The sequence below is a fragment of the Ursus americanus genome, chromosome 27 (genome assembly GCF_024610735.1).
Source record: "Ursus americanus isolate L20-20 chromosome 27, mUrsAme1.1.p, whole genome shotgun sequence".
Taxonomy (NCBI): Eukaryota; Metazoa; Chordata; class Mammalia; order Carnivora; family Ursidae; genus Ursus; species Ursus americanus.
This window is the reverse complement of record NC_142153.1, coordinates 30,635,270-30,648,454: the sequence shown is the minus strand read 5'-3', so window position 1 is coordinate 30,648,454 and position 13,185 is coordinate 30,635,270. Positions and strand designations below refer to the sequence as shown.

The 13,185-nt window shown below is 50.6% G+C and overlaps 1 long non-coding RNA gene across 1 annotated transcript in view; it reads left to right on the top strand.

The window, feature by feature from the left end:
• The window catches only part of LOC123801247 (uncharacterized), a 245,616-nt gene extending 233,166 nt beyond the window's left edge, over positions 1–12,450 (top strand). The window contains exons 4-5 of the long non-coding RNA XR_006782176.2: positions 12,135–12,191; positions 12,277–12,450. This is a non-coding gene — a long non-coding RNA (uncharacterized LOC123801247). The remainder of the gene's footprint in view (positions 1–12,134; positions 12,192–12,276) is intronic.
• The last annotated feature ends 735 nt before the right edge of the window (positions 12,451–13,185 follow it).

The following is a 13,185-nucleotide window of genomic DNA, read 5'->3' as shown; positions in this document are numbered from 1 at the left end:
ATCTGTGTGGTCAGTGTTGTGGGTGTTCCCTTTAAGATCAAGGTGCTAGTGGTGGTCTTTCTCGTGGGTGTTTGGGGTGGGGGCAAAAAATGTGGGTGGGCTGCTAGCTGGCTCTAGCATCCTGTTTGGGTGTCGGCAGTAGAAATACCTGACAAGCTTATAAACCTCCCCCCCAACCCCCACCCTAGATAGGAAGGCAGCTGATTTGGGCATGATGTGAAATGTATTTTGTGTCTTAAATGAAGTTGTTTGTGATTTTTAAGAACAGGATTTTTGGTTTATTTTGAGCTCTGAAATAAGAGAATTTGTGTTTCTCAGATTTTTTTAGTGAAGGCATTTTAAAAGAGAAAATGTGCTATAATGGGGGGGGGATACACATTTTCTGGTGCTTGGTTTTTGAAGAAGCGTTGTCTCTCTTGTAATAAGGTGCCCTGTGTATGGGAACTGATGTGTTCCCTGCAATCTTTAGAGAAGCCGTGAGTGCCTGCTTTCATGTAATTAGTTGAAAACGACATATATTCTCCAAGCTAGAATAAGCTTTTAAGTATTTCCTGTTTTTCATCCAAATTGGTTAGTGAAGCCAGATCCTGATCTGTCTCAACATCAGACTTATTTGCTTCTGAAATTAGGAAGTATTTTTAAAACTAAGGGTCAAGATTTTGATCAAGATGTAAATGCCAGTTACCACTTAGAACTATTGCAAAAATTTAAAAAGGCCATTTGCAAATTAGATTGCCATAGTTTCTATGAGGAAGATGAACTATTTTAGCTTTTTTTTTCACATTTATATTTCAACTAGTATGTATGAATGTAGACAAAGCCCTGAGATAGTGAGGACTGATACTAATTGTGTAATTTTAACATAATTATGATCATACTATAGTAATTTGTAACAACTTTCAATAAGAATTATATTCTTGAAAAGGGAACAATGTGAATATTTGCATGTAAAACCATATTTTCTTATTGATTCATTATAATTTAGTTGGCTGGCTGTTGCCACATGAGACAAAGTGTAACACATAAAATCATGACTTGAAATCACACCAAATGCTTAACGCGGTGTGCCTTTGTTAGTGGGAACCGTTCTCCTTTCCCCTTGGGTCGTGCTCAGTATATCTTGAGTGAGTGAACAGTCAGCTACGCTTTGAGAAGGACCGTGTGTTCATGAAGATCATCATGTCTGGGGCCCCACACGCCCACCCCTCAGTGCGGTGGGTCTGCTCCCTGCCTGCTTCCCGGGGAGACCTGTCCATCCCATTCCTTCCATGCAGGGCAAGAGCATGTGCCACACAACCGCCATTCCCTCCCCCATCAGACCCTGGCAAGGAGCAGGGGAGACAGGGAGTGGAGGCCACCAGTGTCCAAGGGCTGCTCCCATTCTGTCCCTGGACCCCCCAGAGACCCTCAGGGGGACGTGCCTGTAATCTCATCCCTTTGGTTTACATGAGATTTTAGGGGGTGTGGGACTGGCACAGCCGAGCATCAGGGGGTCCTCTTCTTCATTTTGGTCCAACGGCTGTCCTCACTATACGACGTGCTGCCTCCTCAAGGGGCCTTGGCCCCTTGATTCGCTGCCTGCCCAGCCCTGTTGTCCCTCACACTCATTCCTCCCGGCCTTCATGAGTAGATTCACCTTCTGTTAATTAAGGCCCAGGCGACATTTGTATCGAGAATATACCTGGTTTGTATTTTATTAGAAATTTCAGAGACCTCGTGTGAGCTGACTGGGTAATGAGCAGGACTGGCTGCTTCTATAATGGCTTACTTAACCCGAGGAGCACAGAGTAGATTTTTTGAAGGAGGATTTAAGTGTCGGGAATTTGGTTGTCATCCAGAGTTAATACCTGAGACAGACCGCGACGGGTGCGCTAAGGTTTTTCGTAAGGCTGAATGATGCAGTGGGAGGTCTGAATTCAAGGGAGGGTATGCACTGCCTGTGTTGGATGTTCCCCAGCTTGAATCCCCTGCATGGGAAGTGAGTAGAGTGGGACAATCACAGCCCATGTTAGCAAGAAGCAGGGTTCATGACCCCAATTGAACTCAAAGGTTTGTTTTATTCCGCTAGGAATTTGCATTGTAAAGAACCCAAGATCCCTCCTCCCCGTTCATTTCAACCTGCCTTGCATACAAATGGGCCATTTCTCCTGTGTCCTGAGGCTTGTGGTCCTTGCTTACATAACCCTGGCACTTTGCAAGGGTAAGTGAGACTCATTTTAGAGGTTAGTATCTAAACTAGAGAATAATCAATAGCAAAGGCCCATCTATCCTCTCAAAATATCTTTACAGGAGACCGTACGGGACGTTGGGTTCATCACTAACAAGCCCCTAGGGTGCTTGTGTCTTTGCAAGCTTGATTTCATGCAACGGAAGAATAACAGTGTAGTTTGTCTTTCAAAACAAGTTTCCAGGTACTGCTTTGCATTAAAGAAAGGGTGTTGTGGTTTCATTACAGTTGTTCTTGTGGTTAGTATCCATGAGCTGAAGAGGTGTTTATATTCAACAGACAATTATTTTAAGAATATCTTTTATTTGGTTAATCACCAGCTATTAGGGTATAAACACACACACACACACACACACACACACACACACACCCCGTGCGGAAAGTCAGTAGTGCGGCTGATTTATGGGTAGCCTACAGCTCCTGTTCTGTTAAGATGTTCAGTACAGCTTAATGAGATTTTTAACAAAAAATCTGAGTGAGTGGGAGGGCCTAGCTAGCAGGCGGCCACCTCAGGGTTGTGATTTGAGGGACCTCAGAAAAATACCTTCCCAGTTCCCTGCCGTAACTACTATTCTTTCTCCTTTCAAAATTAATTCCTGGGGTCTTGGAGACTTTTTGTTTTAACAGCCCCCAGTTATACTTGACTAAACCCTCAGAAATCTCAACTGTAAAGCACTTGGCTGTGATTTCCTTCGGGGTCTAAATGCAGGTGGGACTGAAAGCATGGGGCCTGGACAGGTGACTCGGGGTTGGAGTCACGAGGAGTTGAGAGCTGGGGTCAGACGGCTTCGCGTAGCGGTTTGTGTGTATTTTGTCAAGGGGGGGTTTCTCTCCTTTAGCTCATCGTGTGTAGACAGACATGGAAACACATTCTAAATTTGAGATTGGTTCCCGGAGTGGCTCAGAGCAGGAAGTACGGCTTTCAGAGGAGACATGGCCTTGGGGCCACGGCACGGCTCTGTGAACGAGGGCCAGGTGCTTGGCGAGACCCTGCAAGCCTGTCCGCCTTGTGCCCGCTGCCCGGTTTCTCAGCTCGGCTCCCAGCTGGGCTCTGTGGCGTCCTCCTGACGTTGACTCTGGAACTGCTGTCCCATGACCTGCTCCCGTGACAACTGTTTACCTTCCGTCCCCGATGAGCCTGAACACCTGCCCACTTTCTTCTGACAGTTCCCTCTGTTTCTGGAATTAAACAAGAAATCACTGATGGAGACCTGTTTTAAAAACGAATACAATCTTTGGGGTAAAAAGTGCCCCAAACACACACTCCTGGCTCCGGAGGCCGGTGCCCCCGGGAGCTCTGTCTCGGTGTCCTTGGGAGCTCCTGTCTGCGGTGGGTGACCGCAGCCTCCCTCTGCCACGTCTTGGTGCAGGTCAGGACAACAACCAGGTGCTTGTTAAATGCCTGATGATTTAAAATGCGTATCTTATTTAACCTCCTGACACTGTGCGGAAGGCCCTGGCAGTATTATTCCAACTTTACGCAGGAAGAAGCCTGGGAAGGGAGGGTGTTTTCCATCTTGGTGCATCTAGTAAACGCTGAGTCATGATGCCCCCGGGTCCTGCTGGCCCCCAGACGCTGGTTCTCTCTGGTACACCAGGATTTATTGCCGGGTTGTTGAAAGACCCGTGCTACTAATCCTCTTCCTGTGAGTGGTCAGGAGCTATCTGTATTTATTTTGAACCAAATCTTTGGTGTGAAAAATTTAACAAGCGTTTGTTAAATGCCTACTGGGTACTGTCCTGCCTGCAGAATACAGCAGAGCCTTTTAGCATCTGTAAACTGATGAGAAAAAGCACACGCATGGATAAGAGACCCAGAGAGCATAGCAGAAGCTCATGTGCTGGGTTGTGTAGCAGAGACCATGATCTGGCCGAGGTCCAGGACGAGAGAACTCCCTGTGTGATCTCTGGGGCTGGTGCTGGACCTGGGTCTTGAAGGAAGTTCGGGATGAGCATGTGAGGGGAGGAACAGGGCTCTCCAAGAGGGCAGAAGCATCAGAAGGGATAGGAGCAGGTGGGAGTGTGAGGTCTCGGCCGTTGAGGGCTTTTGCGGTGCTCCCGCACACTGTCCACGGGTGTCACGAGTGGCCCTGACGTGGGACATGTTGGTGTGTCCTTGCCAAGAAAACGGACAGATGCTGTCCCCTTCTGCCTTGACCAGGCACCAGTGGTGACTTGTCTCACTGTCACGTAGGGTGTCCGTACACCAGGGCTGCTGGAGAGCGTCCCCGCACCCGCCTCTGCTGGGGACATGTTCTCCTCAGTCTCTGCATACCACAGGCTCATCCTATCCCAGCCCTCGGATGGCCTGAGTTCAGGGCCAGCGAACCATGGTCTGTGTCGTACTGCCTGTTTTGCGAAAAAAGTTTTATTGGCACACGGCTACACCCATTGCTCTGTGTTGCCCGTGGCTGTTTTCCTCCTACAGCGATAGTTGGAGCAGAGAATGTTCTCCTCCAGGGCCTTTTACAGGAAATGCCTGACCCCTGTCCTCACTGCCCCTCTATCCTACCACACTTTGCAGGCAGAGGCGTGGTTCAAGTGCTCACACGGTTGGGGCTCTCTTCTCGCAGACACAGGATGATGCGTAGTGTGTAAGTGAACTGGGCTTCGAAGGAAGAAACCTCAGCAGTTAATGTGACTGCAGGGTATCTTCTTGTGGTTCTATTTTGCATTAAGTTGGGAAGTTCTCCTGTAAAGCCATCACAGTTAATGTCTTGCTGGTTATCTCACCAGCTCTTGGATGCCCTGTAAGCGTGGGTGCTGGGGTTGACCAGCAGCCCCAGCGCCAGAGAGCCTGGAGACCATGTTTCTCATCCTGCCTTGCTCTGCATAAATTGGGCTGTAAGCTCACATTCTCCTTGGCAGAAATTAAAGTGAATTTATCCTCACAATCAAGTTGAAGACTCCTACATCAAGTAACGTGTGATATTTAACCAGAGTTCGCAATTTTTATGTTAATTGGCTACTTTATTCTAGACCTTATTTTTGGAAGTATTTTGTTACTTCAAAGGAGACACATTCCAGCTGTCACTTCAACCAAACATCACTATTTGAGATTTCACCTTCTTGCCCGTTAAAGAACTGTTTGGTGCCTTGCTGTGTGTGATTTACTTTCCAAACCTTGAAATGCAACACATACCGTGGCAAGCTGGCGCGAACACTTGGAAGTCGGTCCGGCACTCCTGGCGCGGAGATGAACATGGTGCTCGCGGGTGTCGGATATTCTCGCAGCCCGGGAGGAAGTCGCTGAGAAGGTCAGTCCGTTACACATGCTCTTGGCCTGTGCTGTTCAGAAGAGTCATTTGAGCGTGTGCAAGTCCCATCATCCCTGTTATGAGTGCTCACTATCACGCAGGCGTTATTCTTTTATAGTGACTAGGAACCACGTTTCCTACCTGAGAAACACGCCGCATCACGTTGCCTCCTCACACGTGCGTGCGGGTGGCAGCTCGCTGTTGGAGCTCAGAAACCTCTGTCCCTCATGTGCCAAGATATTTGAGGTGATGGTACCCGGGCCAGCGTGTCTCCCCTGCAGAGTATCACCACCCAGGACAACTCCACAAAGTAAGATTTTCGCCCAGAATCTTATGTAAAAGAGAATTCTCTCTGTGTCTTGAGTGTAACGTTTCCCCTCTGTGGACAGGGTTCGAGACCAGCTTGCTGTGCTCATCTACTGCTGGAGGCTGCTTCTGGGCCTGAAGGTGAGTTAGTGATCCCTATGTCTGCAGGGAATATGGCTTGTTTTACTTTGGATTCTGGCTATTTTAGAGTTCGCTTTGGTGTGATTATAGGAATGAATTGAATTTATGTTTCGGCCATTTTCTCTCACCCACTGCTTCTGCTCAGCTAGGGACAGATGTAGGATTGGCGATCCAGGCTTCGGCTTGGGATGAGATACACTGATGACACCCCGGCCTTGGGGCATGAGCGCTGATGCCTTACCGGGGACAGACCACCATGGGTCCCCCTCCCGGGACAGCCTGTGCACGTGCGTGGAGGGGGGAGGGAGACACAGGAGCCTCTTCTCCGGGGCTGCAGTGAAGTCACTTTGTGAACTTTGGTTCAGTATTTCAGTTGTCAACACATAAGACATTCACCAGGACGCGGATACTAATATTAATATGTGACGGCTATGAAACTATTTCTGCAGATTCAGTGCATCACTTTCAAGTAAAAAGTAAATTACACAATTATTCAAGCGTGTGCATAGTGGGGCAGCTTCTGTGCAGGGTCTCGCAAGTAGGGGAATTTGTTTATTTATTTGCTTTTTAAATACGAGGAGGCCATCCTGTTACTAAGAAGAGTGTGGACTCCAGAGCAGCCAGTTTTGAAGTGAGGTGAGGAGGCCTGCTAGAGCGTGGCCCTGAATTGTTAGCAGAGCCCCAAAAGAACATGTGTTCTCGGGTCCTCAGACTGCCTAAGGCCCTTGCTGGCCTGAAGGTGGGCTTCTCTCCATCCACAAGTATTTGTTTGCTGATTTCTTTGTCTGAGCAAAGCACTCCGGTCCGTCCTCTAAGGAGCAAGAACTTCCGCATGGCAAGCCGTGGTTTTCGGAGATCTTCACACACGTGATCTCCCTTCATTGTGCACTCAGAACGAGTGGGGTCTCAGCTCAATCGGCATGTGTTTGAGAGTCAGGGGCACTGACAGCAGTGTTACCAGCACGGTAGGCGTTAACCGGGGTTGTACTGATCATAGCCTGATCTCAGGAGTCCTCGAGTTTAAAGGAACCAAAACCCAATCAAACTGTCTTAGGCAAAAATGAGGTTGGTTATCTAGTCATTGGGAGAGTCCTTCCAGAATGCAAGGCACAGAGGACAGTGCTCACATCCAGCTCTGGGTCCTGAGGGTCCATACCCGAGACACTGAACACAGTCCATCTGCAGACTTGGGATTGCTGGAAGAGTGAGTCCGTGTGGCTCTGTGGGGCCAGCGTCCACCCGCCTCATCCCTCATTCACGTGGTTGCTGGTCAGGGCCCCTGAGAGCAGGTGGAGTGATTACCAGAATCCCGCTGCCGGAGGGCATATGGTTCGTCTACACCTTTCCAGATGGAGAGGCTGCAAGGCACGGGTGGAAAAGGGTTTACCGAAAGTCAGCTGATAAGGAAGTGTCCGACCTAGAGCGGAAATCCGCACTGGCTTATTCCAGAATTCCTCCCCCATCATGGCCTCTCGTTTATAGAATCCTCCCTACTCACTCTGCTCCGGGAACAGGTAGGACCAGCCGGGATACCGTGTCGTAAGTGCTGAGGAGAGGTGGCTGCGCTTCCTGTTAGAGGCTTCGTAAGAAGGATCCTGACGTGTAGAGTTGATGAGTTTTCTCGGGTGTAGAGATCATCAAGCTACCAGGCATAAAATACGGTGTATTTTTTATCTTGCGTTTGTTCAGGGAAGAACAGTTGAAATGGCCACTTTGATTCCTGGTGACGGAAATGGTCTCAGGGACACGGCACGGTCGGGCCGCTGTTTGACTGGCAGCAGGGACATGATTGTTTGCAGCGTCATTAGGCGTACTGAGTGCAGCTAACATCTCCGTGCTAGTGTTTGGACTGATTTTCCCCTAATTACAGACCCTCAAATTGTGGGCAGGCAGAAACCTGTCTTGGCTGTCTCGATCTCAGGCAGTCAGAGGCCTGGGAAAACGGTCTATTGATAGGATAAAGAAGATACGGAGACAAAATAATTCCCTAAATTGGTAAGAACTCAACAACAGACTCCACAAGACTTAAGTTCAAATGACTTTTCTGGGAGTTTTTTTCCTGGGGGAGAGGCTGGGGACCCTGTGGAGTCTCTTGACCGTGTATCTGTCACATGCCTGGCCACCGTGGGGCCCGGGGCGTGTGCAGCTTCCTCTCCTTGTGACAGGCAGTGTGGGCCCATCAGCATCTGGCTTCCTGTCATGCGCGCCCCCACGCAGCTTCCTGGGACACTGCCCTCCCCGAGCCAAGTTGCATGTGTGCAGGGGCGAATCCAGAGCAAGGCATGAGGTGCCCAAGCCTAGCCCCCCCTCCCCCTAGGGGGGCAGAGAATCTGATGCAAACTTAGACGCTCCTTCCCCATTGGCAGTAAAAGTCTTCAAGAAGTGTTGCCCGTTCTCTCTGAAATCAGCAAACCTGAGGAGCAGTCAGGTGTAACCCACCTTGGAGGGGATGTCGGAGGCTGTGCCTGTGAGCAGGCTTGCAGTGACTGTGGAATGTGGAGGGCGTGCAGAGAGAAGGGGCCCCGCACACCAGCATCACGACCGACAGACTGAGGCACCGGGTGCTCCTTCCCAGGCGTCAGTGTGATGCTGGCTTTCAGGCTCTCCAAGGACACAAAGCCACTGACAGACGTACCATTTAGTGTAGACGCCAGGGGACAAGGGACAGACACCCTCCGAGGAGGATCAGAGCGTCTGAGATGGGGTACTTCCTAAGTGCAACGGTCACATCTGGATGTTAGCTTTTAAAGATAAGGAGTTCTTTTAAATTCTGGATGATTCTTTCCAGAAAATGTGTCCCGATTCACTTCCAGAAAGGTCAGGGTATTTTAAGATACAAAGCAGGATCTCGTTTGCAAGGGTTTGGTGGAAGGTGTTACTTTGCACCTGCCTGAGCTCTGTGGTTGTTACTGGCTGGGGGGGTTCTAGGCTGGGCATACTTTCTTCTTTGCAGTCATGGTCAAAGACTCATTCAGACATGACAGGATGATCCATTGGAAATGACTGATCCAGATTCTCAGTGGGTTTTTTTTTCCTGTGTGTGACTAAGTGTGCACGTGGCAGCTTCCCGTTCTTCCACGTAGGGGCCTGGTCAGGACCCCTCAGTGTGCACTGTGGTTTTGTTGTCAGCGGGCTCTGCATCTGCACTGTCTCTCCTGTACCCGGCGACTTGTCCGCTGCCATGCATGTCCCCGAAGTCTGTTCTTACATGCCATGGCGGGATGCTGTGCTCCCACGGCAGCACGTGTCCCTGAGGTCAGTTCTCCTGTGACTACCGGGGGATGTCACGATCCCACGGCAATATGTATCCCCGAGGTCTGTTCTCATGTGACTGTGGCGGGATGCTGTGCTCCCATGACAGTGCGTGTCCCTGAGGTCAGCTCTCCTGTGACCACAGAGGATGCTATGCTTCCATGGCAACATGTGTCCCCAAGGTCTATTTTCGTGTGACCATGGTGGGATGCTGTGCTCCCATGACAGTGAGTGTCCCCAAGGTCTGTTCTTCTGTGACCACAGGGGGACGTCCCACTCCCACGGCAGCGCATGTCCCCGAGGTCTGTTCTCCTGTGACCGCAGGAGGATGTCATACTCCCACCACAGCGTGTGTCCCTGAGGTCTGTTCTCCTGTGACCGTGGGGGGATGTCCCACTCCCACGGCAGCACATGCATCCCTGTTTTCAGATGCTGCTTAGTCCTTCCATCTGCAAGTGCTCAAACTTTACTGTTCTTGTGAAGAGTTTGCTGTCCGAATGCTCTGCAAATTCCTGGCTGCCTGTTTCTTAGTATGAATGGGATTGGCCATAGGCTATTGTCCCTCTTTCTCTTGACCTCCAGCCACTGGTCTCCATTTGCCTCCATCCAGCTGCCACATGGTGAGGTGCGACAGCATGTGTCCAGCCTGGGTGGGATGAGGTCCCTATGGCTTGAGTTCTCAGTTGACAATGACTCCCCTCCATGGGAGATGCTTGAGCTTCTCTCCCATGTTACCAGGTCCCCCTTGGTGACAGCAGCTGTGGGTGTGGGGCTTCTCCCTTCACATTATGGAGACGTGAGTGCCCCAGGGGTCCCTGATGCCTTTGAATGGAATCACTTTCTCCTCCTGGGGTGGTGGGGTTTGAGGCAGAACCGAGTGACAAAAAGGTGACCCATCCTCTTGCACCCTGATGGGGAGGGGAGCGGTGCTGTGGGTTTGTTCTCTGTACCCATGCAGGAGGGGTAGAGGTCACTGTGCAGTTTTCCAGAACTCACCTATGCAAGAAGATGAGCCTTGTATAGTATCCTCCATCTCAGGGGATTAGACCAGATGATCCCTAAAGTCCCCGTTGTTGAGATTAGAGACTGACCCTGCTTCCTGACCTGAGGTGTGGGTCCTTCTGCTAAGAGAAAAGCCAGGAATGCCGTTCTGGGACACGGTCTGGGACGCGGGTCTGGGATGAGGTCTGGGACGCAGTCTGGGACGTGGTCTGGAATGCAGTCTGGGACATGGTCTGGGATGCGGGTCTGGGATGAGGTCTGGGATGCAGTTTGAGACGTAGGTCTGGGATGAGGTCTGGGACGCGGGTCTGGGATGCCGTCTGGGATGCAGTCTGGGGCGCGGTCTGGGACGTGGTCTGGGATGTGGGTCTGGGACGCGGGTATGGGATGAGGTCTGGGATGCAGTCTGGGACGCGGTCTGGAACGCAGTCTGGGACGTGGTCTGGGATGCGTGGTCTGGGATGCAGTCTGAGACGTAGGTCTGGGATGAGGTCTGGGACGTGGGTCTGGGATGCAGTCTGAGACGTAGGTCTGGGATGAGGTCTGGGGCGTGGGTCTGGGATGCGGTCTGGGACGCGGTCTGGGATGCGGTCTGGGACGCAGGTCTGGGATGAAGTCTGGGATGCAGTCTGGGATGCAGTCTGGTATGACTGGGTGATTATTTGAATTCAGGATGCATGTGATGTAGGTGTCCATGTTTTATAAGGTTCTGCTTCTTTCCAGATATGCAGTAATTCCCTCTCTTCCTCTCTCTCTCCGTGCACGCACATGTGCACACGCACACAGACATGCACATGCACACAGAGAAATGTAGTCACTGTACGTGTCTGTGCATTTATGCGTACATATGTGCGTATACTCGTGTCTGCAGGTGGGTACAGATGTACAGCTGTAATTACAATCCCCTGAACCTGGAAATAGGCCTGAGGCAGCTTCTTGATTTTGTGGGCTCTGTCTCCAGGGGAGAACCAATCTTCTTCAGCTTGTCTGCCCTAATCAGGTTCTCCTAGAACATTCTCACGTCCTGGTGTAAGTGGCTTTCTAAGGAGCAGTCCCCCTGCTCCCTGTCCTCCACTCTGCTCCCGGCCCTGCCTCACCGCCCATCTCTGCCGAGTCCTGTGCAGCTCTACGGCAGCGGACCCGGTCTGCAGGCTGTTTGTGGTGCTTTTCTCTCGGGTTCCTGTCTGTTTAGCAAACCTTCGCTCTAAACTTGCTGTGTGCCAGGCACTGGGATGGCAGAGATTCCTAACATATGGTCCTTTCCAAAGGAGCTCATTTTCTAGTTGGAAGAGGGACACCTAGACAGTAAGGCTCCTGTGACGTACACGAATATGGGAACAGAGACAGCTGTCATGATGGCTCAGTAAGGGACCCTGAGGCTGAGGTGGCCAGTGCATCAGGCCGGTGCACACAGGCAGCGCGTGGGGTCCTAGCCTAGGGACACATGCATCGGCAAGCGTGGAGAATCCTTCCCGACATTTGGGTCCTGCCTGGTGCGCTTCTGCCTCTCCCGCCATTAAAGCTTGAGCCATGTCTCACGGGTTCTGGCTGCTGTTTTAACTTATGTTGTTAGGGAGAAGAAAGAGGGATACGGGGATGCAGGGGTGCAGCTGTCCCAAGTGTGGGTGCCTTTTATGTTAACAGAGGGGGCAGCCATGACTGGTGCAGGAGCGTCTCTAGGTCTGAGCTTGTGGCCCAGGCTGGGGTCCTGGGAAGGAGGGGTGCAGCACAGAAGCTGCTTGGAGGCAGTGGGGAGGCTGCATGGGGGCAGTGGTGTGTGTGGGGTCACAGTAAGTGTGCCCAGACCAGCTCTGAGTGAGCGTGAGCCCGCCATCTGCTGTCCCGGCAATTCGGCTGTTCACATCCCTCCCCGGCCCCACGAGTGATGTCAGACACTGGAACGCCAAAGCGCGGGTACCCCACTAATGTTTCACTGTTTGGGTTTGCAGATGACCGCGCCGTTTCCCCGATGTGCCCTCGGGGTGAGGTCACCCGGGACCCTGGTGGTAAGTGCACTCTTGTCCCCTCTGCGTGGAGTCTGAGCCACCGGCTCTGCCACAGACCTTTCTAATGATTTTCTTGTCTTTGCAGTTCACTTACCTGGAGACCGTTTTCTTCGTTCGTTACCATGCTCACCTCCACATCTGCAAACTGAGAAAGGTTCACGACAGGAGCAGAAGAGCACAGGAAGTTCTGTGACTGTTGAGATGTTTTGTCATTTTGTATCAAAAATACTGAAAACTGAAATTAAACATGTATAAAATATTTGCTGTGACTCTGGTTTCTTTTTTTTTTAACTTTAGCTTTGTTCAGGTATAATTGACATGGAATTGTAAGACACACCCGTGTGCATCGCGGTGACCTAACTCGCATATGCATTGTCCCCACTGTCTCGTTGGTCAGCTTCCGACACGTTTCCCTTGTTGGTGGTGAGGACGGTTAAGATCGCGTCTCTCAGCAAATTTTATCACGCCTTAGTGTTTCTGACCGCGGTCGCCATGTTTCAGCGAGACCGAGATCCACGGCCCGGCTCATCCTACCACTGAAGGTTCATGGCCTTCCGCCAACCTGCGCTCACTCCCCCACCCACCCCTGCAACCACTTTCGCACTCTCTGCGTTGAGGACTTTGGCCTGTGTTGTTCCGTTCTGTTATTAGGTTCCTCATACAGGTGATAAGTGCAATATTTGTCTTTCTCTGTCTGGGTTATCACACTGAGGAGGAGGCCCTCAGGGTCCATCTGTGTTGTTGGTAATGGCAGGATTTCCTTCCTTCTCACTGCCGAGAAACATTCCAGTGTGTGTGGTGTAAATATATATATATTTACACCTGTGCCCCCTCTTCTTTATTGATCTGTTGGTGGACACTTAGAGGATGTTTTCATAATGGCTCAGATTTCTTATTCCAGCAAAACATCACAGTTCTATATAAATCTTTATAAATTAATATTCAGTGTTTATCTAATCATGTGTGTTTATTCTTTCAGTATTTTATTTATGAA